This window comes from Ahaetulla prasina, chromosome 5 (assembly GCF_028640845.1).
Source record: "Ahaetulla prasina isolate Xishuangbanna chromosome 5, ASM2864084v1, whole genome shotgun sequence".
In the NCBI taxonomy this organism is placed as follows: domain Eukaryota; kingdom Metazoa; phylum Chordata; class Lepidosauria; order Squamata; family Colubridae; genus Ahaetulla; species Ahaetulla prasina.
The window spans coordinates 89,205,448-89,233,029 of NC_080543.1; the positions used below are offsets into that span (position 1 = coordinate 89,205,448).

The following is a 27,582-nucleotide window of genomic DNA, read 5'->3' on the forward strand; positions in this document are numbered from 1 at the left end:
TTTGCAGATTTCTTTTTAAAAAGGAATAATCTACAATATTTATTACAACATGTCTTCTGTCTTCAATAGACATATTTCTTTGTTTTAAGATTTCTCAGCTGCAACCTGAAGAAGCTTGTAATACTAATGGCCCTCTTCTCACATAAATCATTTATTTGGTATCTGATACAGTATTACTCTTCCCATACAAAGCTGATCAATCTATTCCTAATGGACCAGGAGGAACAACCACAACATGAATGTGTTTCATTCAATGCTGTGGTTTTAGCAGCAGCACCATTAAAGAAAATTCTAGGACATATGGCTTTGTGTCCATGGCAGTTTTCTTCACAACAGAAAAAAACTATAACTTCCAGGCCAGTGATGGCTAACCTTTTTGCTGTGGCATGCCAAAAACAGTGGGAGTGCGGAGGGGAAGGGGTTGCATGCGCGCATACCCACACCCATAATTCAATGCACCCTGCACCCTGCCCCCCATGCATGTGCGCACAACCTCCCTGCGCTCCCCCGCTTTTAGCACGCAATGGCAAAAAGGTTACCGGTGGGCCCCATTTTTTGCCCTCCCCAGGCCCCAGAGGCTTTCTTGGAGCCTTGGAGGGTGAAAACGGCCTTTCCTACCTACCCAGAAGCCCTCTGGAGGCCGGAAATGGCCCATTTTTAAACTTCCGGTGGGCCGAGAAGGCCCCAAAACTAGCTGACAAGCATGCACATGCGCGTTGGAACTGAGCTAGGGCAATGCTCACGTGCCCACAGATATGGCTCCGCATGCCACCTGTGATACACGTGCCATAGGTTCGCCATCACGCTTCTAGGCTGTCTCTGAAGCTTATAATAAATGAAGGTGTATTTAATAACATAAGCAGGAAAGTACCAAGAAATATGCAACAATTAGTCACTAGGTGACAAACCCTTTTAACATAATTTAGACTCTTTGAACATAATTTTCATTTTTTGATTTTTTTTGTCCTATTGAATTCACGTGCATACATCCAACCTTGAGTCAATGCAAAATTTACTACATTTCATCATATATCATTCAGCCTATGTTCTGCTTCTATTGTATCTATTCCAAGTCACTTCCAAATATTATAGACAAGGTGATTTCCTCAAGCTTTACTGTTGTTCTCCTTTCAAGATATCGCAGCCAGTAAGTAAAACATTCACTTACAGGGCACTGCAGCATGATTGGGATGAATCTGATCCTGGGTTCCTGGGCTTCTCTAAACTGCTTTAACTTCTTCTCCCCTCATCTTAACATAACATAACATCTTCAATCACTAGATTAAAATAATGTGAAATAAAGATACATATGGAAAAAATAGCTCCAGAAAAGAGGAACACTTAAGAGTCATGCCACGATCTAGATCAGGGGTCTTCAACCTTGGCAACTTTAAGACTTGTGGACTTCACCAGCTTTGCTGGCTGAAGAATTCTAGGAGTTGAAGTTCACAAGTCTTAAAGCTGTCAAGGTTGAACACCTCTGATCTAGATGCTATATAACAGAATAAGTAAAATTGATTAGCTGTTATGCAATTTGATCTGCTACTGAACTGAAAAGTATTTTGATCTTTGAATTTGAATTTGTCAATTTGTCAATTTGAAATCGATAAATATGGGAAAACTGACAAAATAAGAAATAACTATCTGTACCCTCATTATTTTATGGTTTTGCATTTGGTTTCTTGAGTACAATTTACTTTAGTACATTTCATAATGATTTAAGGTTATTTCACTCATAGGTCGTGATGAGATAAGGACATATGAGACTGGAGAAAGATTGAGATTGTGGAAGTGCAGGGTACCAATGAAATTGCTTGCCCCACATCTGTGTAAACTTAATTAAAAAAAAACATCCTGACTTCATTCTCTTTTTTATATTGTCCTAGATCACTGGCAAATCTTTTAGAGACCAAGTGCCCAAACTGCAATCCAAAACTCACTTATTTCTGCGAAGTGCCAACACGGCAATTTAACCTGAATAATGATGTTTTAGTTTAGAAAAAAAACCCTCATTGGTGATTAATGTCTTTTCTCTGAAAAAAAAACCCAATAACAGAGGTTTCAATGAATCAAACGACTTTTTATTAAAAGGTCTTGGGTGGCTGTGGCCAGCTCCCACTGCTGCTGTGCTGGCTTTCCTTGGCCAGGTTGCTCATGATGTGTGCAGGAGGGCAAAGTATGTGAGTCAGAGGGAGGCCCACTCCCTCTCCTTATGAGGAGACCTGGCTTTGTAACCAAAGCATCATCAGTGATAGGATGGGCGACCACCAGGAGAGGTCAGGAGGACGGGACAAGGGGATGGCAAAAGGCAGCAGGGCTGCTGGTGGTCAAGTGCTAAGGCAGGACTTACCTCAGACCCTCACTCTCCCTCATTATAATCTCCTTCCTTCTTTCCTTCCCTTCTTTTTCCGTTCCCTTGAGGAGTATCCCCACTTGTGCATGCCCTCCCAGCTCCGCAACAACCAGACAGGAGGTCGCGTGAGGAGAAGGAGGAGGAAGTGGCTGCCACTTTGTGCTCGCTCCTCAGCTGCGGGCCTGTCTCCCTTTCCATCATACCCTCCACCCGGATCCCATTCCCACCCCGCTAGCCCTAGTGTTAGTGAGGTTGGCATTGGCCACAGCCAGGTTGGGGCAATGTCTTGGGGCACAGAGATGTGTCCCCACAGAGTGGGCTCTGCGTGTCACCTCTAGCATGAGTGCATAGGTTCACCATCACAGTCCTAGATGTTACTAGTGATTTCAGAAAAATTCAATATGTGAAATTATTCAATTATTTTCCAAAGATATCATTTTCAAGATGGAGCAAATTCAAAATCCATTGCAGAATAGTCATGATAGGTATATTATGAATTTTGAATTTGCTTCATCTTGAAAATGGTATCATTGGAAAATAATTGAATAATTTCACATATTGAATTTTTCTGAAATGTGTTTGAAGTGATTTGGTATACATAATTTTTATACAGCTTTGCAGTGTGAAATAAATAGGTAGACACAAATGAATATTAAAAAAATGTGAACTCTACATGTCATCCTTTTTCTTCCCCTGTTTCTCATATTTTCTGGGGATTCCTACATTAATACAGTTTTCTGTTTCCTGTTTCCTCACAAGAAACAAGGATCAATTATCCTGGATCTCTTACATAAACTTCAGAACTGCTGTTCCTATTCTTTCCAAACCATCAAGGCAACATCCAAAGGCTTGCACCTTTGATAATTATCTGTAATGTTCCACTTAATAGCCATGCTCATGACAGATGTCTCAAGCTATGTGGAACCTGACGCATAGCTACTCAATCATAGCATATTCCCTGATCAATTTTAGATACTTTTAAAGTGATAAAGAAGCTCCAGTGATATGAAGAGTAAGTCAGAGATTTGGTTTTAGAAGAGACCTAAACAACACACACACACATAAAATGTTACAGCAGCTTGGCAACCCCAATTTTATTGATTATATCCATGACACAGGCCATGATTTAAGCATCCTTATCCTGCTCTTTTCTGTACTGCAAAACACCAGCTGGCAGCAAAACACAGAGGTGAGTAATGATAATGAGTAGGACAAATTATACTGGCAGTTTTTTTCCCTTGCCACAGCAAGGAATAAATTCCATGTAGGATCACTATAACCCATGTTGTAGTTCTGCTGGTGCAAACAATGGAACAAAACAAATAAGGCTTATTGATTTGCAGCCTTTATTTAATTGCTTTTTGTGTAACTTACTCCAGAATTTCAAAGAAATCAGGTTTTCTATTTGCTTTTCAGAACGAAACTTTGGTCCACATTGCAGTAGAACAAGCATGTGGAAACCCACCACTTTTTGCTTATGGAAACCACTTTTGTACTTCCCATTTGTGAGGTGTGGCATAGAGAAAAGTAAGACACAATGTCAAAGCAATGGATGGGGACACAGTTCAAAGACAAAGCACCTCTTTTATACTCCCAAAATCAACCTCCAGCGATTCCAGCAATGCCTCCTTGAAATACCGAAGATGCTGCTCACAGAACAGCATGATCTTTTTAAATTCTGTTCCCCAGTTCAAGAATCGTTTTACTATTTGACCAAGTTTATTAGCCGGTACTCATTGCTGCTGTGGAAGAGACCATTTTTGAAATAGCCCTAATGGATTAAGGGTGTGTGGGCGCGAGAGTGATGCCAGAAATGTTCCAGGGGAGTAACAGGTGCTTTTCTTTACCTTTCTGTTTCAACATGTGTACAAATGCCCACCTGTTCAGCCCTCCAGACATTAATCCCCGGCTAATTCTCTTCCAGCTGGTTTGGGTTGAGGTTGAGGGACTCTTCGCCTTGGCTTGTAGATGTCGATCTGGTTTCTGTAGCGATGGGCCAGACTGAGGAGATCTATTGGCTGCTGGCTTTGTAAATTTCATTCAGTTTGGTCCAATAGCAGAAGGAGAGAGACTGGTACAGCCTGGACCCTCTCCCTGCTCAATCTCGCTACTCCTAGCCGAGCAGTCTCTCGCGCGCTCTCCCTCCCTCCTCCCTACCGCTGTCTCCCCGCATCGGCGATCCGAGCTCTTTACTCAGAGACCCAACTCGCCTTCTTCCCGCGCGGCTTGTGCTGAATTTTCTCCTTTGAATGTAGGTCATTGGTAGCGAGGAGCTACGGGTTATTTCAAGCGTAGTGTGGAGGCCAGGTTTTGCGGGGTGCGTGGGTGCGCGTTGTTGTTTGTTTGATCGCCGCTCGCCCCCGCCCCCCCCTTCCCTGCTTCCGAGGGGGCTGTTGCATTCCTCCGGACGAGAACGAACCTTCGGGTTGGATTTCACGGACACGGAAAGGGGATGGGTGGGTGGGAGAGACGCCGAACTCCGCTCATTCCAGCGGTGTGAGATTCCGACCAAATTTCTTTCGCCTGGAAGAAATCCGCTGGAAAGTCCTGTTCCGTCTAGAACAGCAGTTCTTTCGGTAAAGGTAGGTGCATCTGGAAGTCTTTCCGTTCTCTCCCCCTTCTTGTTTTTGGTTTGCAGCCGATACTCCATAGAGGTATTGCTTTGCTGCAGTCATTTTTGCGCTCGCCCCCCCCCCGCTTCCCGCCGCTTTGCTACCTTCGGGGCTGGGGAGGGGGAAGGGCAAAGACTTTCTCTTTTCTTTTTCTCCTCTTCTTTCGCCCTCTTCCCACCACCTTTAGAGGATTTCATCACCCCCCCACACACACACCGCCCTTTCTTTGCACGCACGCACTCACAATCGCCCACACTTGGGCATCCTGGACCCTGATTTAGAAGGTGGGGACCACTTTGCTGCAGTCAGCTCTTTGGCGAAGCTTGGGGCTCTATGTGAGATGTTTACAAAGTAGTTCTGCCTCTCGGAGAAATAAAGCCTGTGTGTGTGTGTGGGTGGGGGGGTGATATCTGCAGTACGGAGGGCAGGGGGGTGGGGAGTGCCGCCGCTTCACGGAGATTATGCAGGGAAGCTGGACCTCAGGGGTTGTTCTTGGGAACCGAGCGGGAATGGAGGTGGGGAGAAATGCAAAACAAGCGGCCGGAGCGTTGGTTTAGCCCTCCCCCGCTAGAATGGGGAGGGATTAGGGGCTCTCTGGAACCATTAAGCGGGTCCTCCTCCTCCTCCCCATCTCCGGAGGCTGCTTGGTGTTCTTTTTCTTTTTTAATAGATGAGAAAACACACGTGATTTACGGACTGGCATTCGGGGTGGGTTTCCTCCTTATTTATTACTTGTTTATCTGAAAAGAGAAGCTGAATTAAATGGGAAGAACAACGGAAATAGCTTTGAAAAGGGAAGCGGGAGGGGAAGCTGGAGCGTCTTTGCGGGGATGGAGGGGGCGGCGGGGAGGGCGAAGACGACGACGACAATAAGATTACTAGATCCGCCTTATGCCCCAAAGTGGGTCTTTCTCCCTTTCAATTTTCTATACCTTCTTGTGGTGGAGAGGGGGAGGAAGAAAACTCCGCTTTGGGCTGGAATGGTTGATCGACGTTGCTAAGGCTCGACTCTCCAGTGGAAAGTTAGCAAACCTAGAACTAAGACTCAAGTGATCGAACTCCCTGCCTTTAATGCCCGACATCAGGGTTGTTTCTACCCTTTTCATCCACCTCTTCCTGCACTGCACTGCAGCTGCCTTCCTTTTCCTATGCACCCCTCCCTTTTGGTCTGCAGGGCGTTGTGAATGATGAACTGTCCCTTCTGCAGCCACCCGTGAAGGGGGTCATAAGATCGGCAGCCTAACATGTTAGTCTCCTCCCTCTCTCATCCTTTGCAAAATTGCCATCTTACCCTTAGCCCCTTTTCCAGCTTTCGAGGCCTAGGAGGCTGTTTAAGGAAAGGATGATCCTAATTGTTGGGAGGGGGGGAGAAAGGGGGGAGAGAAAGAGAGGTGGCTTCATCTCCTTTCCCCACCCCCAAATTACTGCAGGGTCTTGAAAGTTCCAGATGCTTCCAGGGCCTCCAGTACAGGCTGCTAACTCTTTGGCACTCAGATGCTGTGGAAAGGTTGAGCAGCTGCAGCTATCTTGTCCCTCACACCATACCAGGTCCAATTTGTCAGGTAAAATTATCTAGCTCTTCCAATGATGGACAGTATTCTTTATCCTTCACCAATGTCCAAATGCCCAATTTCAGTGTTTCCACTTTACAAAATGCACCCCCCCTTGCTTTTCCAATTACTTAACCACAATTTGCAACCATTTCCCTAGTAATCACAGCTGTCAATGTTGAAGCTATGGCCCAAGGATAAACTCAATTGAACCTCACTCCCCAGTCCATAGGTACCCTTTTATCATAGTTATGGCCCTGCTTGAAAGACTTGGCCTGAATTTTAACTTGAGCTAGCTGCAAGATGTCTGAAAGTTAAGAATATATATTTTAGGCTTTGAATAGGAGATTAAGTGATATTATGAAGATATGAGGTAAAAAATTTTGAATTCTTGTTCTTACCATTCTAATCTCGAGTTGCTGCTCAGTTGCTTGTTCAGTCACTAGAGATGTTCTTTCCTGGATTTTGTTTTGCTAGAAAGATTTTTGGACTGCTGGGAGAAATTTATTGGAAAGTGGTTATGTTCAGTGCCTGGTTAATTTTAACCTTCAATATTTAGGGTTGGAGAAGTTAGCTATTTCAACAAAAGGCCCCATTAATTGTCTGACCTGTAGGCATGTACTGTATAAGATTCTGAGAGCCTACATGAGATTTCGTCTTCTCAGGTACTATGGACATCTATGTATAGAGTGTGGTGTATGTGTATGAAATTAAGAAAATACTATGTAGAAAAACAGAAAAATACCATATATAATATAAACTTTTCTACTTTTGGGTGAGGGGAGGTGATGGAAAAAAGCAGGTGTTCTTGCAAGAAGATTCCACAAGGTGGTAGTGTGGATACTTCTTAATGATGTGCATTTTATTTATTTTGGGGGGAGATTTCATCAACTGCTTGAATGTTTTTTCCCCCTCTATTTCTTGTATCTTAAAAGACCCATTGTATGTCTGTTCTGCATACAACAAAAGCAGGATTGTTTTGCAAATTGTGGTATATTCATCTAGGACTGCTTTCCTACCCATCAGTTATGTCTTCTTGGGAAATAGGAGGCCTTCTGAGATTTCAAAGTTCATGTATGAGAATTGCAGGAAGTGTAGGATTTGGCTTGCTTGGAACAAGATATAACAATTATGTCAACGGATATGCAGCAGAATGAAGAAAAGAAAGCCCGTGCTTTGTTATAGTGTACATCCACAGAGAAGACTGAACTGTAAAAGTCTATAGGTCTAATAATGAGAGACAAAGATTAATGTATCTATTTGAATCCATTACACTGGCTGTTTTTGATCAAATTCATGTTTCATTCTGTATTATTGACAGGATTGCAGTAAACTTATCTGGTGCTTATATAAATCAATCAATTGATAAAACATTGTCAGAAAGAAGTTGATATTGCTGAAAATACTATTATGAGTAAAGAAGAAGGAAGGGTGTTTCTGAAATAAGGAAATCTTTTGAACATGTACGTAAGGTGGTGCATACATGTGGGAAAGTACAGAAGGTAAAGCTTTAAAAATCACACTTGATGGCAAAACTGTCATATGAAAATTGCTTCTTTCCTATAATTTTCAGGAATCTGTTTAGTAAAAATTTGAAATTCAGATTCATAGAAGGCAGAAATATATTTCTTGCACGAAATGGGTACAAACTATTCTCTTGGTATTAGTGGAGTAGAATATGGTGGATTGTATCATTCATTTTTATATTATTGTAATATTGTTTCTATCAAGTTATGCTACCCCTGTGTGTGTGTGTGTGTGTGTGTGTGTGTGTGTTAGAGATTCACCGGTTATTCTGGAAGAGAAATGTACATTTTTAGTTAGAATTATATGAGGTTCTTATACAAGAGTTGCATGCTTTATGTGGCACTAATTGCATCAGCACAAGTAATTTGGCAGTACAACAACACAAATAGCAATATGACACAAATAACAATAAGTAGAACCTTATGCTTGATAAAAATTATCCAGCAAAAAATGTTTTTGTTTTTAAATTTTATTTAGTGGATCATGATTGTATGAGGTACTATTGTTTCTTCTCTCCAAAAAATATTTTTTATTTTGTAATGTACTTAAAATACAATATAGTTCAAGGATATAATGCATCTCCAAAAGGAAAGTTAGCACTTCAATTCATTGTAAATATTTACCTCCATATATTGAATTTGGTCAGAATTTCAGCTTCTAAATGACCTGTATAAGTTAAGTACTTTGTTCTCATTAGTAATATAAAACTGAAATAATGTAAATTAAAATTGAGTTTAGGGTAGATAAAATTAAGATCATTATTTCTGCATAATTGTGACCTCTCATTTTATTATCACCCGAATTAAACTGGCTGGTCATTATTTTGCTTTAGCACAAAATGAAAAAGATCAATAGGACTATAGTAATCTTTTATTGGCTGGCTTCATGACAAAGGATTTCTTTTAAAAAAAGGAATCTTAAAATGTGCATAGATAGTTCATGTTCAGCAGTGAATCAGAAGGAAGTACTGTTTTAATCCTCTTCAGGATAGGATTTATTTTTTTCACATTACCTTTTGCTATAGAAGTACAGTGCCTGGTTCTGATGGATTCTCAACACAATTACCATATTAAAAGAGAAGAATGTTTTTGATTAGTTGAATTGTTTATTTGTGGAATACAGTCACCTGTGTGGGACAGTATTTTTGTCCTTGAGCCATTGTATGGGGAGGGAGGGAAGGCAGGCAGGCAGGCTTAATGCTTCACATTAAATACATTAAAAAAACAATAAGAAAAAGGAATATTATGGGAAGCTTACAAATTTCTGCTATTGATGCTGCACCTATCCAGTTCCTGGAGTTGCAAGTTACTTTGGGGGATCTGGGCTGGGTCCAGCATCAACATGAATATACCTGCCTGCAGTACTCAAAAGAATAATGAAAGATGCTTTGTCTACATTATAGTGCTTGTAATCAAAAGATAAAAATATTTGTGGGGGCCTGGGGGTCGCAGATCCAGCACACTGGTCAGCATTGATTAAATTATGAAAAATCACTGATGCCTGTGTGGTAAGTTCGTGCCCCTGAGTATGTGGGAATTATGCTTTGCAAGCAGGACAGATGCTTAGCTGCACAATGTGGTGGGCTAAGATCGTGGGAAAAGAGGAACTTGAGTTGATCACATATATAAAAATAATTAAGTTGTGATATTTAGGCTAAAGGAGCTAGCAGCTGCCCCTGTTGCTATGGCAGAGTGGCAAATTCCAGAAAGTCATGTGGCTTTGTGGTTTTCAGGTATAAAAGAATTGGGATGATTGGTGGGAGGTTGTCAATCAGTTTCAAGCCGTCCCCTCAATTGTCAGATTGACCCTCATTGCTATGTAAGTGTTTTATGTTTAACATGCTTTAAATTCTAATAAACCTCTGTTCAATTGTTATGCTATGCTCATAATCAGGTTTTCCCACTGACAATATTAGAAACCTGGATCTTAAACACAGGGCTTATATCAAGCCACTGAAGCCCACAATGAAATTTAAATTCAAACTAAAGCTTTCTTCTATCACTATGCAACTCAGGTGTACTCAAGCTCTGTTTGTAAAGCACGGATATTATGAGCCATTTTGATATCTGAATCTGAGAGGGCTTTGCATTCTGCCTCCCAACCTTTTGATGAGCCTTATTCTGTTTGCTTTAGTAGTCCCCTGCCTGAATTGCAACAGAAAAAAAAGCTTGTTGTCTGATGGAAATGAGATTTCATTGGCAGTTCTCCTGGAAATTATAGATAAAGAAGGAAGAATGAGGAAGAAGAAGAAGTAATTTTCTGAATAAAGCATTCTTAACTCCAGTGCTTTGTTTAATTACACATATAAAATAATAAATAGTTTTTTTTAAAAAAAGTAAAACAAAAGTAATGCATGCAGGCAAATAAAAGCAGTAACTACTGTCTTCTTGAAATCAGCTGTGTGTGTGTATGTATGTATATATATATGTGTGTGTGTGTGTGTGTGTGTGTGTATATATATATATATATATATATATATATATATATATATATATATATATATATATATATATATATATATATATATATATATATATAAATAATAATAATAAAATAAAGTGATTATTTAGTACTTTTAATAAAGTACTGAAGAGCAGTGGGCCACATATGAGAATTCTGCAAAGCAGATATGAGGAATGAGGTGGGAAAGCTAGCCTAGAGTACCAGTTGAATGAGTGAAAACATGGATGATGTAGGCTTTTCACACACACACACACACACAGTAGATACATATAGATGAAAGAAGCAAACTGAACTTTTTAATAAAGTAATGAAGTTATTTATTTATTCATTAAATTTATATGCCACTCATCTCACTGATAAGGTAACTCTTTAAGGATCTTCTTTAGGAGGACATATTTTACTTATTTTTAAAAAGGGAAAAGTAAAATACTGCAAGTGGATTACAACAAGGATATAAATGTGTAACAAGATAAAAACTAGTATAATTGAGTACCAATCCTGAAACAATATATGCCTGACATATTCACAGATATACAGATAAAACTGTTCTTGAAAAATTTGCCAGCCAGAAATGGTAGAGGAAAAATAAAATTAAAATTGGTGGTTAAAACAGGTTGGAAAGAAAATGCATAGGATTAGAAAACAGTGCATTTAGAAAACGTTGGCATATCATATGAAGAAGCTAGATTCCATTAAAAGGCATGGAAAGGACTTGACAGGACAACATATGTTTAGTTAGAAAATGATAAAAATAAAAAGTGGAATGAAGGCATTTCCAACAGAATTGCTTTATTAAAGGAGAAGATACACTAAGAAAATTGCCAAGAATGGAAAAGCACATAAAATCAGGCATTGTATGATTATTGAAGGATAAATGCCTATTTCCATAGAGGTGAGAACTATGAATTAGAAGCAGAATCCTCTTTTTCCTAACTTGAGATCCTTGGCAATTTCTTATCCATTTATTCTTATTGTGTATGAAGATAACTTCAGAAACCATACATTGTTTCCATAAAAACTCCTCACGTCTGAGATCACCTATGCATTTTTGCTATAACATACATCTGTTCCACCTCTGCTTTTAATGTGCTCACATTAAGGTAGCTTCATTTAAGTAATGTAGTAGCATTTTCTACCTTCCTCTTTCACATTTCATTTTCAGAACACTCTTCTACTTGGCAGAGTGTTGAAACTTTTAAGAGAGCCAAGCTTTGGAAATTAATGGAGCTCTCATTAGAAGCACATTATAGAAAATTTCACAATGAGCTGATTAAATGACTAGGGTGAAAGATGAGAAAAATGCAGTCGTCATTAAAATGACTTTTTTTTTAAAAAAAACTTTTTTGAAATGGAATGAGAGTTTTTCAGGATTTGGTAATAGCATAAGAGAGGCACACTGAAGTGCAACTGACAGGAAATGGAAAATAGAGCATTTGTAATGTGCTGAAATGATAAAGATAGGGAAAATGTAAATTATTAAAATGATAAGTTTAGAACACATATAAGTAGCACAGGGGTTAAAATGCAGTATTGCAGGCTAATTCTGCTGATTGCCAGCAGTTAGATTCTGACCGGCTCAAGGTTGACTCAGCTTTCCATCCTTCTGAAGTTGGTAAAATGACCCAGATTGTTGGGGGCAATATGCTGACTCTGTAAACCACTTAGAGAGGTCTGTAAAGCACTATGAAGTGGTATATAAGTCTATGTGCTATTGCTATATATTAATGTGCTATTTATATCTCATATTCTTGGAATAAAATTTCCATAAGGGAAACATTACCAAATATAACTGGAAAGATTCTGGGTACTAAGGATCTCTATGAAATACTTGTTCTGGGACTGTTTATCCCACACATAACAACCAAAAGTTATTGCCAACAAATTTTGGCATTGGAGAATTTAAAAATAATAGGAGAAGATGACCTGGAACATAAGCAATAATATATTTGAAGGAATAGAAATTTTTGGAGCATTTATGTAACCTATCATTGGTTGACCCAATGTCAGGTTTAGATTGTTTTTGTATTTTTTTTCATGATTCAATCATAATTCATTTGTCATGATTCCATATACAGCCTTTGCAGAATGAAGACTATTAAATAGATTTAGTTGATATAAATTAGATAATAATGAAGCTGATGAATGAATCAGTCTTCATGTCATAATTCATCATCAAGAAAGAATCAATCAAGGAATCAAATTATGCCAGACAGTAAAAGCAAGGGTGATATGCTTAATAGATATAGGGAAAAGCAAAGTCAAAACTCCACAGAAATGAGCTGAAAAGGAGGTCTTTGGGAAAAGCTGATGGAAGATTAATTTAAATCAAATTATAGGTAAATATGAATTATTGAAATGTTGGGAAAAACTAATGTATGATATAAAAATGCATATTTATTATGTTGGGCAGACCTCAGGTTTCTCATAATTTTAATTTTGTAAATAGCACTGTACAATATATACACTAACTATAATGTATATATAAGGTGCAATTTTAAGTTTTTTAAAAATCCCCCAAATTTGAAGGATTGAATCTAGCTTTATTTCATTTCAGCAACAATGTAGACAGATTTTCTCCATGACAATCTACCCCAAAATCAAATAAATATCCAAATCATTCTATCTTTCAGCTTTCTACCCTTCAGTATAGTAGTACAAAATAGTCAGGATGACACTTTTTTTGGTTCTGCTATTAAGCAATTGAAATTTAAAAATTATTTGGTGATTGACTTTAAAGAACCTACAGCAGATTTTGCAGTAGATGAGGAATATTTCTATCTACTCCTGCCTTTCTTGTTCTTTGAATTTACAGACCTCTGGCTGTTAACATGTCAGTAACACTGAAAATCATAACTGAGAGACAGTAACCCAGTTTTAGCACTAATATGGCAAACAAAGTAAAATTCCTTGGTCCTATATTTTTATGTATGGTGTGTGCATGTGTATGTGTATATAAACACACACACACACACACACACACTATATACAGTATAGGTGTGTAAGCAGATAGCTATGGATGTGAGATATAGATATAGAAATCTGAGAGCCAGTTTGATCTAGTGGTTAAGGTACCAGGCTACAAAATGGGAGACTGTGAGTTCCAATCCTGCCATAGGTATGAGTGACCTTAGGCCACTCATTCTCTTTCAGCTCAATCCACCTCACAGGGTTTTGTTGTGGAGAAAATAGGAGGCGGAAGATGTGTTGAATTTATTCAATGCTTTGAGTTATTTATAAAAATCATAAAGGCTGGATATAAATAACTAAAAAAATGTTCTAAATATTCACATTTGATAATAAATTATGTGATATATATTTAGCAGTGTTTTTTATATTAATCAAGTTTTAGACATGTTTAGGGAAGGGGGTTGTCAAAAAATGTCAAGATTTGGTGGGCAACTGTGTAATCAAAACTCCTCCCCTTTTTAACATGTGTTATGAATGTCACGAGTAAAAAAAGTGGAATTGCAATCACATAGTTGTACCCACGGTCTTGACTTTTATCAACCCGCATTGATGTTCCTGTCATCATCTCTTTTTATAGAATTTCTTTTCCACATTGTTGTTCAAAGTTTGTGGTTTGGAACAAAGCTGCATTTTCTGGCATAGGAATCCATGTATTCTGATGACACCAATGTTGGAATAAAGTGTTTCATATTCTATCAGGAAGAAAGATAGATATCACTTTTGAACTTCCCGTAAGATATATCAGTGGTAATTAGAGATAATTGTGGTTATGTGGAGACCTCTTGCTTACCTCTTTTCCTCTTGTTTACATTATTCTGGTTCACCTTTTGAGTAGATAAATAACATAAAACTGTTATAGTTGAAAGCTTTTAATGACTAGACTGGGGCTAAATTAACCCCGCATAGAGTGTATAATAGGCTTTCCCCACTTCCTAAACAGTAAATTCTAAGAAAATATAATCCATCAGATGAAATATTGTATCAACATAAAAACAAAAACAAGTCTTAGTCATATTGAATATGACTTTGGAGAGAGACATGCCATTATGCTTCCTGACAAATAATTATGTCAGAACAAATTAATTTACTCATATTAGGTAATTTAATGCAAGCTAATATTTGAATACATATTGTGTTTGTGGGGTTTCTTTTGTTTTCTGTCTTTCTGATCTATATTTGTATTACATTTTATAAGAGTGTTTTTGTGGGAATAGAACTAAGTAGGTGCCAAGAGAGAGTAGTCCATAGATATATTGATGACTATTAGAGATAGTTTCACCTCAATGGATATAGTAAGTTGCTTTATATCAGCTCATTCATCTCATTCAGTGTTGACTATACTAGCCTTTGCCAATCTGTCTATCACATTGACTGGAGCAATGAAGGTTACGAGATCCAATTCCTCCATTTGTTAACAAATGGTTTTGTATATCAAATAGAGGAAAGGGAAGGGAAGGGAGTCACACCTCCACCAAAACTGTCAGGGCAAACTACTGTATATAAACAATATGCAAGTAAGCCCCACCCTCACTAGTCCTAATGATATTAACTCATTGGGTAATAAAATGTCTGCAAATAAGCAGCCAAGTATCAAGGAATGAGCTGGAAATAGTGGGGTTTTTTTGTTTTTAAAATTTTACAGAGCACTTAAAACATTTTTTTCATTTTGTAGGGATTTAAGAAATTCTGTAATGAAGATTCATAACTGGATTAAAATATATGCTTCAATTACATCTACTTTATCAAGAAATTTAAGTACTTTGTGCTTAAATATATATGTTGTATGTTAAAAACAGAAACTAGTAAACATAATATACATAATCTATAACTAAAATAGTTCATAAACTATGAGGTACACAATTAAATATAAATATATTTATATAAATTTATTTGTGAAATATCCAGGAATGACATAAGCCAGTAAAACCATGTTTAAATGTTTCATTGCAGACCATGAAATAGTCCCATCTAATTTGTCTGTTGTGTTCAATATTACTCGCTATTACTATAAAGTGCTTATGTTGAAGACTGTATTTGGATTTTTTTAAATGTTGCTTGTATACATAGGCCTGAGAATAAACACTATTGTGGTCAAAGACTGGTTCTGTATTAAACTCTGTCTTTTGCTATGCAGTAGAAATATTAGACTTAACTTGATAGATCTTGATTTTTGAGAGAATAATAGTTCTGAAGCTGTAAGGATCAGGAGCAGATAAAAAATAATACATTTCTTCCCAATACCAGCATGATATTCAGCATCAACATGTGTATATCAAAAAGGGCCACAGGTAATTTATGCAACCTTTTGTGAATTGAAAGCATATTGGAAGGGGAAGGGACACAGATGTTTCAATCATTTTCTCTTCAAATGAAGTTGACATCTTACACTAACATATCATTCCATGCCCTGAATAATATTTACAATGACCCAGGGATGAAATCTAATTTTTTTTGCCACCGGTTCTGTGGGTGTGGCCTGATGGGCATGTGACTGGGTGGGCGTGGCCAACATGAAGTCACTCATGTCTGTCTTTCTTTCTTTCTTTCTTTCTTTCTTTCTTTCTTTCTTTCACTCTCTCTCTCACACACAAACACATATACACCTGGTTTGAGCAGCAGCTGCTGTGGGAGAAGGAAGAAAGTGTCCCCCGTCATGGGCTGGATGCAGGCAGCAGGACCCGAGGTGGAGGGGAAGGCAAGGGGCCTGGGGGACCGCTGGGAAGGCAGCGTGTAAGGCAATCAAGCATGGCAGGGCTTCGGGAAAGGGAGTTTGCAGGGAGATTGGCCTAGTGGATGCTGCTGGCAAGGAGGAAGAGATGGAGTGGTAAAGCGGTGGGGGGGCAGCTTACTCCCTTCCCCAAAGCCCTGCCATGCTTGACTGCCTTCAACGGGGGCTTCCGCTTTCCTGCCTTCGCAAGCTGGCCACTGGGATGCCGGAAAGGCAGCGTGGAAGGCAGGCAAGCATGGCAGGACTGCGGGCCGTGGATTGGTTCAGGGGCATGGCCAGCCAGCCATTGCTCCCGGTTCGGCGAACCAGCCCCAGTCTTCGCTACCTACTCGCCTGATCCGGTCTGATCCGGTAGCATTTCACCCCTGCAATGACCCCATGTTTCTTCCTTTCTATAGCAATTCTTAGAATGGAGAGATCATACAATAACAATATAAAACTCAACCAATTCCATATCCAATTCAAAATATTTCTATCCCAAAGCAACTATTTTGACACTTCAAGAATTGCTTCTTGGTTTAGCTCAATTCTGGGATCAAAGTGCTCATTTTATATTTAAAAACAGAACTGTTTCAATATGAGAACAGTTCTAGAATGCTGAAACAAACAGAAGAATACTTCCTGTAAAGTTGGAGCAATCCATTTTGAACTTTGATAAAAACTCAATTAGAACAATGTTAAGATAAGAAAGTGGCATGTTTCTACACAAATTGAAATAGTAAAGTAGTAGTTTGTGCTGATAATTTTGAGGCAGAAAAATTAATGGTGCATCATTAACCATAATACTCCCTGTGAGAACTGAAATCGTTTTGTTTACAGGATATTTCAAGTCTTTGGTTATGTATAAAAACATATGACTGTGAATTTTCTTATCTTATTTGTTTCTGTTTATAAGTAAATTAACTATAAGGTATAAAGAGACATCAACTGACGTTTGTGTTCAGTATTAGATAATGAGAATATCCCAAAATATGCTGAAATAGTTTAGCATTGTAAAAAACATCATCCTTGGTTGCTAACCTGAGAGTATTAAAAAATATTATGATAGTTTAGAATTTTAGTAGAAAGTGATTACTCAGATGCCTAAATTTGATTATAAGCAGTATGTGTGTTTGTGTGTATATCAAAAGTCATGACCCATGGGTCAATCACATTATGTTTTATTGGGTTTTTTTTTCCATAAAAAAATTGCACTACATAGGATTTTTTGAACTTCATCTATCTCTAGGGGAAAAAATGGCAACCAATTTGCCTGTCTAATGTAATTTATATGATTATCTATGGGGCTTGGCTTTTAGTACCTCTGTAATACCAACTAACAGGGATATTACAGTTTTTCATTAAGTAATTATATTGACATAATCTAAAAGAATTTGTAATCTAAAAGATTGTATTTGTTTAAGAGATACAAAGTTTAAATAAAGTTAACAATCATGCAGTTGATGAATCTGATTGGACAAGTTATTTAACTTTCCTAAATGATGTAACTTCCCTAGATATCTTTCTTCATTCTACTTAATTTGAGATGATGAAGATAATATAATTCCATTTGATTTCTTCCTATATATAATTTGAATCCAGACAATTAATTTAAAACATTATTTTTCAACCTTAGCAACTTTAAGATGAGCAAACTTCAACTTTCAAAATTCCACAGCAATCCAACAAAGATATAAAGTATTGTACACTTTTTCTTCTGTTAAATGAAATGCTATTTTTAAAGCAAAATATGCATTAATTTAAAGGCTTTATTAAATCAAAAGTTTAATATTTAAAGTCTTCTTTTAAACTGGGTTAACTAGAATAAGACACTAAAATAATTCTGAGAGTGGTATATATTTATTGGTTATTTGCAATATATACAGCAATAGCAATAGCACACTTAGACTTATATACTGCTTTAGAGTGTTTTACAGCCGTCTCTAAGTGGTTTACAGAGTCAGAATATTGCCCGCAATGATCTGGGTCCTCATTTTACCCACCTTGGAAGGAGGGGTGGGGCTGAGTCAACCTTGAGCCTGGTGAGATTTGGAGTGTCAAATTGGAGGCAGCTGGCAGGCAGCAGAAGTAGCAAAGAATTACCTACAAAGGTATTTAATTTCCCCCCCCCATTCAATCATTTCAGATTCTTGGAGACTGCCTGGACAAATCTCTACAGTTTTCTTGGCAATGTTTATCAGAAGTGGTTTGCCGTTGCTGCCTTCCTCGGCTGAGAGTGACTGGCTAAAGTTACCCAGCTGGATTTATGCCCAGGGCAGGACTAGAATTCTTGGTCTCCCAGTTTCTATCCCAATACCTTACCCACTATACTAGTCTGGCTCTCTTCTTTTAAAATAATAAGGCCAATTAACACAATAACATTAATGAACAGCACAGATAAAAGTATTATTTTATAAAGCTCATTATAAGTTGACTTTGTAAAAAAAATATACAAATAGAATGAGACTATTGCCTTATACATTGTAAGCCGCCCTGAGTCTTCGGAGAAGGGCGGGGTATAAATGTAAACAAACAAACAAACAAAAAAATTACATCAGAATAATGTATAATAATAATATATAACTTTTTTAAAAAGTTCAGTAATATGCAAATTATAAAAAAATATGAGATAAAAGAATGTTACGTTGGTTTTCATTGCTATTTCTTTTTTCTTTTTTAAATAATGGGATGATATTGTAGTGAAATCTTATAGCTGGTGGAGCTTTACTTATTGCGCAATCTGCTATTTTTGTAGAACTTTGTGTGGTTGTCCCACCCCCAAAAAGACACTCTGTTGACTGTTTTTGTAGATATAGTCCTATGAAGGGTGAAGACAAGATGATGGGAATGAAAGCTCTAATTTGCTTTCAATATAAGATTCTTCTTACCTCCTTTTAGTGGTTGCCTTGTTCTTTAGGAGTAATCAGGTCTCACTGTAGTTGAAAGTGGCTCCTTCCTATCTTTCAGAGGCTGGTGATCCTGGTAGGATAAAAAGAACAGCAATGGAAGATGTTTTTATCTGCATGGTTTGTAATGAGAGATGAAGACTTTTCAACACTGCCTTTGAACAGTTCTGGTCAATGTGGCATTGAATTCTGCCCAAAAAACCTTTTAAGTCCACCATAAATGAATTTCATGTTCTTTTCTTCTCTCCCAGATCACTTATGTACTGTTGCTGTTGCTGCTAAATAAAAAAAATGCTGATTTGTCCAATTGGTTTTGCCATAGGAAATGCTGGTGTGAGCATGATTGTCAAACATTGATCTTCCTGTAGCTCTAAGCCAGAAGAGCATGTCGCTATTAGATGTCCTAAAATGCATCTTGACTACCACCTGCATATAATGCTTGGAAGTAAAAAAATTGTCTAGCCAAGAGAAAGATGTTGAGAATACAAGCATATTATGCTTGGAAATAATCTACTAAAAAAAAAATGCCTTCCAGAAAGCTATAGCTGACTAAATCTACTGCTTGTTGTAGTTTTTGAAAAGCAGTATTCTTAAACAGTCATTGATAATCAGCAGGATTAGTGATACCCAATATTTCTCTGCATTGGGTCTTGTTAAATGACCTTGTACTAACCTTTCAAGAATATGAATATTCCATTTTCATGCTCTGCAGTTTGTCTTGTGGAAGACAAAAGTAACTGCTTTTCAGATTGCTAATGGAATGCTTCTTGAATGGACACAACAAAGAGCTATGGATAATGACTAATGGAGTTTAGCTATATTGTCATTAAATAGGGAGAAGAATAAAATTTGCAGCAAAATTTAATATTGATTTCATACAAAATACAAAGTAACATTGTGTGAGGATGTTTTTTTAACAATTTGTTTTTAAACAAATTGCAGCATCCCCATGATTATGTGATCAGAATTCAAATGCTTGGCAACTGATTCATATTTATGACCAATGCTGTGTCCAAGGTCATGTGATCATCTTTTGCAATCTTCTGACAAGCCTTCTGCCAATGGGGAAGCCACATCCACTTAACAACCGGATTATTGACTTATCAACTGCACTGATTCACTTAACAACTGTGGCAAGAAAGATCATAAAATGGGGCAAAATTCACTTAACAAATGTCTCAATAACAGAAATGTTGAGCTCAATTGTGGTAAGTTGAGGACTACCTATATGCTGATTCCCTTTCATTTTTGTTTCTATTTAAGAATTCTATTTAACAAAAATCTTTCAAAAACTATCCTCAGAATAACAATACAGAGCAATTTATTGAAAATTGTAGGCTAAATACTGGAATTCGGCAATAAAATCATCTTAGCCTTTTTTTATTTTGGGTTATTTTTATTTAAACATGTTGAGAAAATGGATTTTTCTCCATTTTAGTTTTCCATTAACCCAAATCTTTCTCATTATAGTTATGTTTTACTGATTCATTATATTGCAGCCTTTTTTAGATTTTTCACAGAAGACAGACAAATGAAATATTTCTACTTAAGTTGAAAGAACCTAAAAGAATAGCTGTAAGAATGTTAGAATTAGCACTTGGATGCAGTTGTGAATGTAGCTTGAATTTTGATAGCTTTGTAGGTAGAAGACACAGATGGGTGTTATCTTTCCTAAAATATAGCAGTTTTTACTGCGACTAACAATGTTTCTGTTTTAAAAAAATGTAATGGCTCAAGGGTGTGAACATGAAATTATCATATCTAAGTGAAAAGATAGTTGGAAGCTTAATTATATATTTAAAAGGTGAGGGAAAAGATATACTGTGTCTTCAAATAGATTTTGAGTCCTGGAAACTACATAGAAATCCCCATGTAATTTTCTTGACAGCAGTTAGATTTGTTACTGCCCTTTTTTGAACTTTCTTCAGCTTTCCTGCATCGTGTACAGCCATAATATTTCCTGGAAATCTTCCACCCAAATATTAACAAGCCTGACCTTGATCCATGTTCTGAGCTCAAGGAAAGTCAAGTATTGCCACCTCTGCTTGGATATTAAACAATAAGACTAGGACCATGAACTCTTTCTACAAAAGCATGAATAATTGTGAAAAATATATATTGCTATTCCCATAGAACAAATTATGAATTTTTATTAATAGGACTTTTTAAAATGTTCATATAAATTACCAAAATACACACAGACATGCATTAGTAGACTTACTTTTGAAACAAATTTTTAAAGATTTGAAAAGCATAAGCATTAGTACAGGACGTGGTGGCTTTGTGGCTAAGACGCTGAGTTTATCGATCGAAAGGTCAGCAGTTCAGCAGTTCAAATCCCAAATGCTGCTGTGTAATGGGGTAAGCTTCCATTACTTGTCCCAGCTTCTGCCAACCTAGCAGCTCAAAAGCACGTAAAAAATGCAAGTAGAAAAGTAGGGATCACCTTTGGTGGGAAGGTAACAGCGTTCCGTGCGCCTTTGGCGTTGAGTCATGCCAGCCAAATGACCACGGAGACGTATTCGAACAGTGTTGGCTCTTCAGCTTTGAAACAGAGATGAGCACCGCCCCCTAGAGTCAGGAACGACTAGCACATATATGCAAGAGGAACCTTTACCTTTACCTTTACCTTAAGCATTAGTATGCATATTTATATTTTGCCTCCTTTTCAAGGTCCCATTAGGAAAAAAATGTTCACAATAATCAAATTTTCTTTTCTGAAAATAGTATTGGTTGAGGGGAATATTTTTTATATATATATTTGAATTTATATCCCACCCTTCTCCGAAGACTCAGGGTGGCTTACATTGTGTAAGGCAATAGTCTCATCCATTTGTATATTATATACAAAGTCAACTTGTATTGCCCCCCCAACAATCTGGGTCCTCATTTTACCTACCTTATAAAGGATGGAAGGCTGAGTCAACCTTGGGCCTAGTGGGACTCGAATCTGCAGTAATTGTAATTGCAGGCAGCTGTGTTAATAACAGACTGCATTAGCCTGTTGAGCCACAAGAGGCCCTAATAATAAGAATAATGTAACCTTCAATATACTTAGGATGTTCAGAAACATTGATTTGTTACATCATGTTTGACAAATTGTTCTTTAATTTCAAAACTTGGGTGCTGCTAGAACGGAGTGGTGAAATAAAAGGATTTTTAACTGATGAAACATAATTGTATCAGTGTATTTCCATGCCAAATGTAAGCAATCCACCTCAATTATGCTAATTGGTGCCCTAGAAGAAAATGATACAGCTGTTTAGTGAATTAGCAAAGTAGAGATATTTTCCTTTTCAGTAGAATAAATTTCAGAATATTCTTGCCAGAAGGAAATCTGTTGTGCATACAATTTTTTAAAAGACAAGATTATACTTCATATTTTGACACCAAAAATGCATTGTTTTTATTATATATTTTATGTTCTTGGTTACTCTGAGCATCTATATTCACTAGGCTTAAATAATTGTCTTTATCTATTTGTGTAATTTTCCAGACTATTAGCATAAAAATTGGGGGAACAAGATGGAAATTATAACCAGAATTTGCTCTTTAATTTTGTTTATTATTGAAATAGAATTTATATGTTGCTTTTCAGCATAGGCTCTCAGACAAGCTAGTATCTTATAAAATAAAATACAATATATTAACAACTAAATTAATAAAGTATACACTTGGGAAATATATTTAAATAATAGTGTGTGTAATGGAAAATATGGTTTAGTTTGCAGTTTATAACAAAGCAGCTCCCACAGTTGAAATATTTTGTTCTGACTAAAAAAAATGTTGTTCTTGTTGCAACATTTAAATATTAAACTTTAAACGCTTCTAATGTTCTAGCCAGTGGAAACAATAAGTACCCAGAATAGGTTTGTTCTCTGTTTCTGTTTATAGGCCACAAGGATACTGTGTCTGTTTATGCTGATTGCTACTAACTAGTCCTCTTGCAAAAAAATATCCTTTTTTTTTTAAATTAGGTATTGGTCACCTAATGGTGTGGCAGCCAAGTAAAAAGGGCGGATTAGTGGAGCTATGATTGGTTGAGGTAGATTGATAAATGATATATTGGGATAGGTGGAGTCTGACCAGTTGCTGTCTCCCTCCATCTCTGTTTCACAATCCACTGCTGAGAGACAGTACAGGACCAGAACTCAGCTGAATGGTTCATCATTCATTTGCATGATGGCACACATCAGGCTTGGTCTCAAATGTATGCTTTAGTATAAGCATCTGGCTTCTCTTGAGCACAGGTATCTGGCTGCTAGCTGATAACACAGATTACCTACTGCTGCCAGAGCTGATAAAAACCCTCGGATGATGTCTTAGCAAATCCTTACATTACTCCTAAAATTAAAGGAAACTTCTTATTCTTAACATTATTATTTGTACTTTAAACCGATAGCAGGCAGCATAAAACTGGTTTTTAAGCTTGTGCCTGAATTACTCCTATACTTTGTACACCTATTTTGGCAGTAGCTTTTAATAGCTTTCTGCCTTTATTAGGAAAGAAGAAATAAGACATGATTCTGCCAAAAAGATGGAGACTTGGACTCAGGTTTCTCATACTTCATTGTTATTTACTAAGTGTGCTTTTATTGACTGATTAAATTTACCAATGCTTGGTTATATAGTTATCACATATACTGTATTTACCTTATGTGACATCAATTTGTTTTGATTGTGTCACAAAATAGGATTGTCTTGCCCTTTAGAGGAGAGTAGTTCAAAGAAAAGCAATTAGAGCAATAAAACGTTATTGCAGTTATCCTTGGGGCTATATTGTTTTCCTGTAGCTCATTTGTATTCTACCTAGTGATGCTTGAAACTCTTGTATACTATCTCACTCAGGCAGAAAGTTTTCTTAGATAATTTTTGTTTGTACCCATCCCTGGGGGAAGACCAAGTTGTATTCTGCTAATATTCATAAGCATAGGAATATGATATGGTGGATATATTTGGAATGGGAGACCTGAGTTTAAATGCCCATTGTTTATTAGATAATTATGGTCTATTTACTGTTTTTGGCTCAACAAATTAACAAGATTATAATGGTAAAGGTGTCCCTGTCCAGTCATGTCTGACTCTATGCGGCAATCCTCATCTCTGTTGCCTATTCTAGGGAGCCAAGTTGGTCTGAAGACACTTCCGTGGTTATGTGGCCGCAATGTCTATACATAGTACATCTAAAATGAGGAAGTTGTGAGCACCTTGGAACAAGTAGGATAGATCAATATTGTATGCAAACCAATAATAGAAAATTCAGTTCCAAAGTATGTACAAATCTTTCATATTTAACTTTATGAACCTCTGTAAAACAGTTTCACTAAATAAGTCTAACTTCTCCCTAAACATACAAAATTACTTGCCTGATGGTGTTGTAATGCACCAAATATATTGATGTGATTGCCACTTCTATTAAATGCCTAACATATTTGGTTTGGTAGCTTATAACATTGTACAAACTGCTTTTATTCCATATAACAGCTATTGATCATTTTACCTGAATTCTGCTTACCTAAATTAAAGGTCAAGAATAACATTTTGTATAATCAGAATAAACCTGTCAACATGAATTCATTTATCCAAAATGTTAGAGGTGAAAATCTAGGCATATGACCATGGTTTAAAAGAAGTCCTGGGTTTATTTGTGCATGTATTTTTAATCAATACGTGATAACATTTAAACATGGAAGGAATAAAATATTTAAAGATACATAACACTCCTCCCCTCCCAGAAAACACTTTACCTCTATTTACATATTATTTACATGTTATTTTTCGACGTAGTCACGCAAATAACCTGGGCGTCTCCTGATTCTTTCGGACCTGTGCGGTTCAGTCCTTGGGAGTGGGTTGAGCTGGTTGGAGGGGCTGTTCTCCCAGCTCTTTCTCTAGGCCATCCGGCCCTGGATTACTTGCAGACTCTTTTTCTAGGCCATCCGGCCTTGGATTACTTTCAGAGTTTTCCCTGCTGTTTCCATCGGGAACCTGATGGCGTCGCTGGACCTCCGGGAACTCAGCTAAGTCTTGCGCCTCCCCCGGGTTATGGTCAGCTGTGGGTTCAAATAATGACTGGTCATTATCTGTCTCATTTAGCTCGGGTTGTTCGGCTATTCGTTTTCTTATCTGATCTATGTGGCGCCTCCATACTCGGTTGTCTTTTAACTCAACTAAGTATGATTTTGGACCGGTTGCTTTTATGATTTGCCCTGCTAGCCAACTTGGGCCGTCCCCATAGTTGCGGGCCCACACTCGGTCGCCTATGCCCATTTCTCTAGTTTTTCCAGTTCCCCTTGTAACCCTCTGGTGTGTAATGGGATTCAAGCGGTCAAGTGGGCACGGGCTTCCGTCCCATCAATAATTCGGCTGGGCTTCTGCCTGTAGCAGTGCTGGGGTTCTGTGCTGAATAGCCAGAAAGAAGTCTATCTTTGTTTGCCAGTCGCCTGGCTTGAGCCTGGACAATGCCTCCTTAGCGCTCGGACGGAGCGCTCTGCAAGGCCATTCGGCGCAGGGTGGAAAGGCGCAGAGAGGGCATGTCGGATGCCCTCATCTGCCAAGTATTCCTCAAACTGGGTTGCCGTGGAATTGCGGGCCGTTGTCGGATACTAGCGTGTCAGGCAACCCGTGGGTTGCGAATAGGTGCGAGGGCTGCGATTACTGCCTCGGCTGTCATGGATCTCATGAGAATGATTTCCACCATTTAGAAAGCATCGACTACCACTAGGAAGGTTTGGCCGTGGAAAGGGCCAGCAAAATCAATGTGGATTCTCGACCAGGGCCCTTGGGGTTTTTCCCATTCCTGACTGGGCGTTGGTAGAGGTCTGACTCTGGCAAGCCTGGCATTTCCTACCCTCTCAGCAATTTCTGAGTCCATGAGTGGCCACCACACATAGCTTCGCTAGCCCCTTCATCCTTACGATCCCTGGGTGACCTCGTGGGAGGTCCAATACCCTTTCCTCAATTTCTCCGGGATCACCACTCGATCGCCCCCATAACAGGCACCCCCTTGAGCCGAGAGTTCCCACGTTTTTACAAATTCCTTAAAATGCTCGCCGGTGCAGCGGGCCACCCTCTTGTACCCAACCGAGTACAGTCCTCAAAGTAATGTCCCGGTATGATGCCCGAGCCACCTCTTAGATGTGACTGGGCCAGAGTCCAAAGAGTCAATTAGCAGGATGGGCGCCCGGAGTGGGGTCTTCGATCGCCCTGGTAGTGGGCATCTGCTTAAGCGTCCGCATGCCCCACTTCTTTTCCTGGTCGATGCTGCAGCTTGTAGGAATAAGCGGCTAAGAAGATAGTCCATCGGGTCAATCGTGGCGAAAGTGCCACAGGCGTTGGCGTCGCCAGCCAGTATCCCTAACAGCGGTCTATGGTCAGTCAACAATTTCAAAGTCTCTACCAAAAATATTCGTGAAATTTTTACCCTGACACAATGGCTAGCGCTTCTTATCCAACTGGCTGTAGTTCCTCTCTGGGAGGACATCGTTCTGGAGTAGAAGGCTATAGGGGCTTCTGTGCCGTTTGAAGTCTGTGGCTGAGCACAGCCCCACCCGTAAGGGAGGCATCGCAAACCAGTACTAATGGCAATGAGCTATGATACTGAATCAGCAGGCTATCGCCGAGAGTAGGTTTTTACTGCTCGAAAGCCCTAGCTCCGACTTTCCCCAAGACCAAACAGTATTCTTTCCCAGAAGCTTATGCAGCGGCTCAGCAGCAGTCGCTTTGTTTTTAAAAACGTAAAATTCACTAGCCCCAGGAATGCCTGTAGCTCTGTTTTGTTTTTGGCGCTGGAGCCTTTCTGATTGCCTTGACCTTGCTCTCAGTGGGTGAATTCCTTTCTTGTCTATTCGGTAGCCCAAGAACTCTGATTCTACCCCTATCTGGCATTTGTTCACTTTAACCTTTAGTCCGGCTGACGGAAAATGCCCAGAACTTTTCTCAAACGCTCCCCAATTCCTCTAAATTTTGGCTGATATCAATACATCATCAGTAGGACTACCCTGGGAGCCCTTGCAGAAGTCGTTCCATTAAATTTTGGAACAGCCCGGTGCCACACTCACCCCAAATTGTAATCGGGTACACTTGAAAGCACCTCTGTGAGTTACAATCGTTTGGGCTTGGCTGTGTTGGCGTCTACGGGCAGTTGTTGATAGGCTTGAGCCAAGTCTAACTTCTCCCTAAACATACAAAATTACTTGCCTGATGGTGTTGTAATGCACCAAATATATTGATGTGATTGCCACTTCTATTAAATGCCTAACATATTTGGTTTGGTAGCTTATAACATTGTACAAACTGCTTTTATTCCATACATCTTTAACTTTCATTTATTCCATATAACAGCTATTGATCATTTTACCTGAATTCTGCTTACCTAAATTAAAGGTCAAGAATAACATTTTGTATAATCAGAATAAACCTGTCAACATGAATTCATTTATCCAAAATGTTAGAGGTGAAAATCTAGGCATATGACCATGGTTTAAAAGAAGTCCTG

General features: G+C 38.3%; 1 protein-coding gene across 4 annotated transcripts in view; it reads left to right on the forward strand.

Annotated features, from left to right (window-relative positions):
- Positions 1-3,917: 3,917 nt before the first annotated feature.
- NLGN4X (neuroligin 4 X-linked) overlaps positions 3,918-27,582 on the forward strand; it is a 197,866-nt gene continuing 174,201 nt past the window's right edge. The window contains exon 1 of one of the 4 annotated variants that reach the window (XM_058186147.1): positions 3,918-4,935. The gene's annotated coding sequence lies outside the window, so the exon portion shown is untranslated. The remainder of the gene's footprint in view (positions 4,936-27,582) is intronic. The other 3 variants (XM_058186143.1, XM_058186144.1, XM_058186145.1) reach the window with 3 other exon arrangements.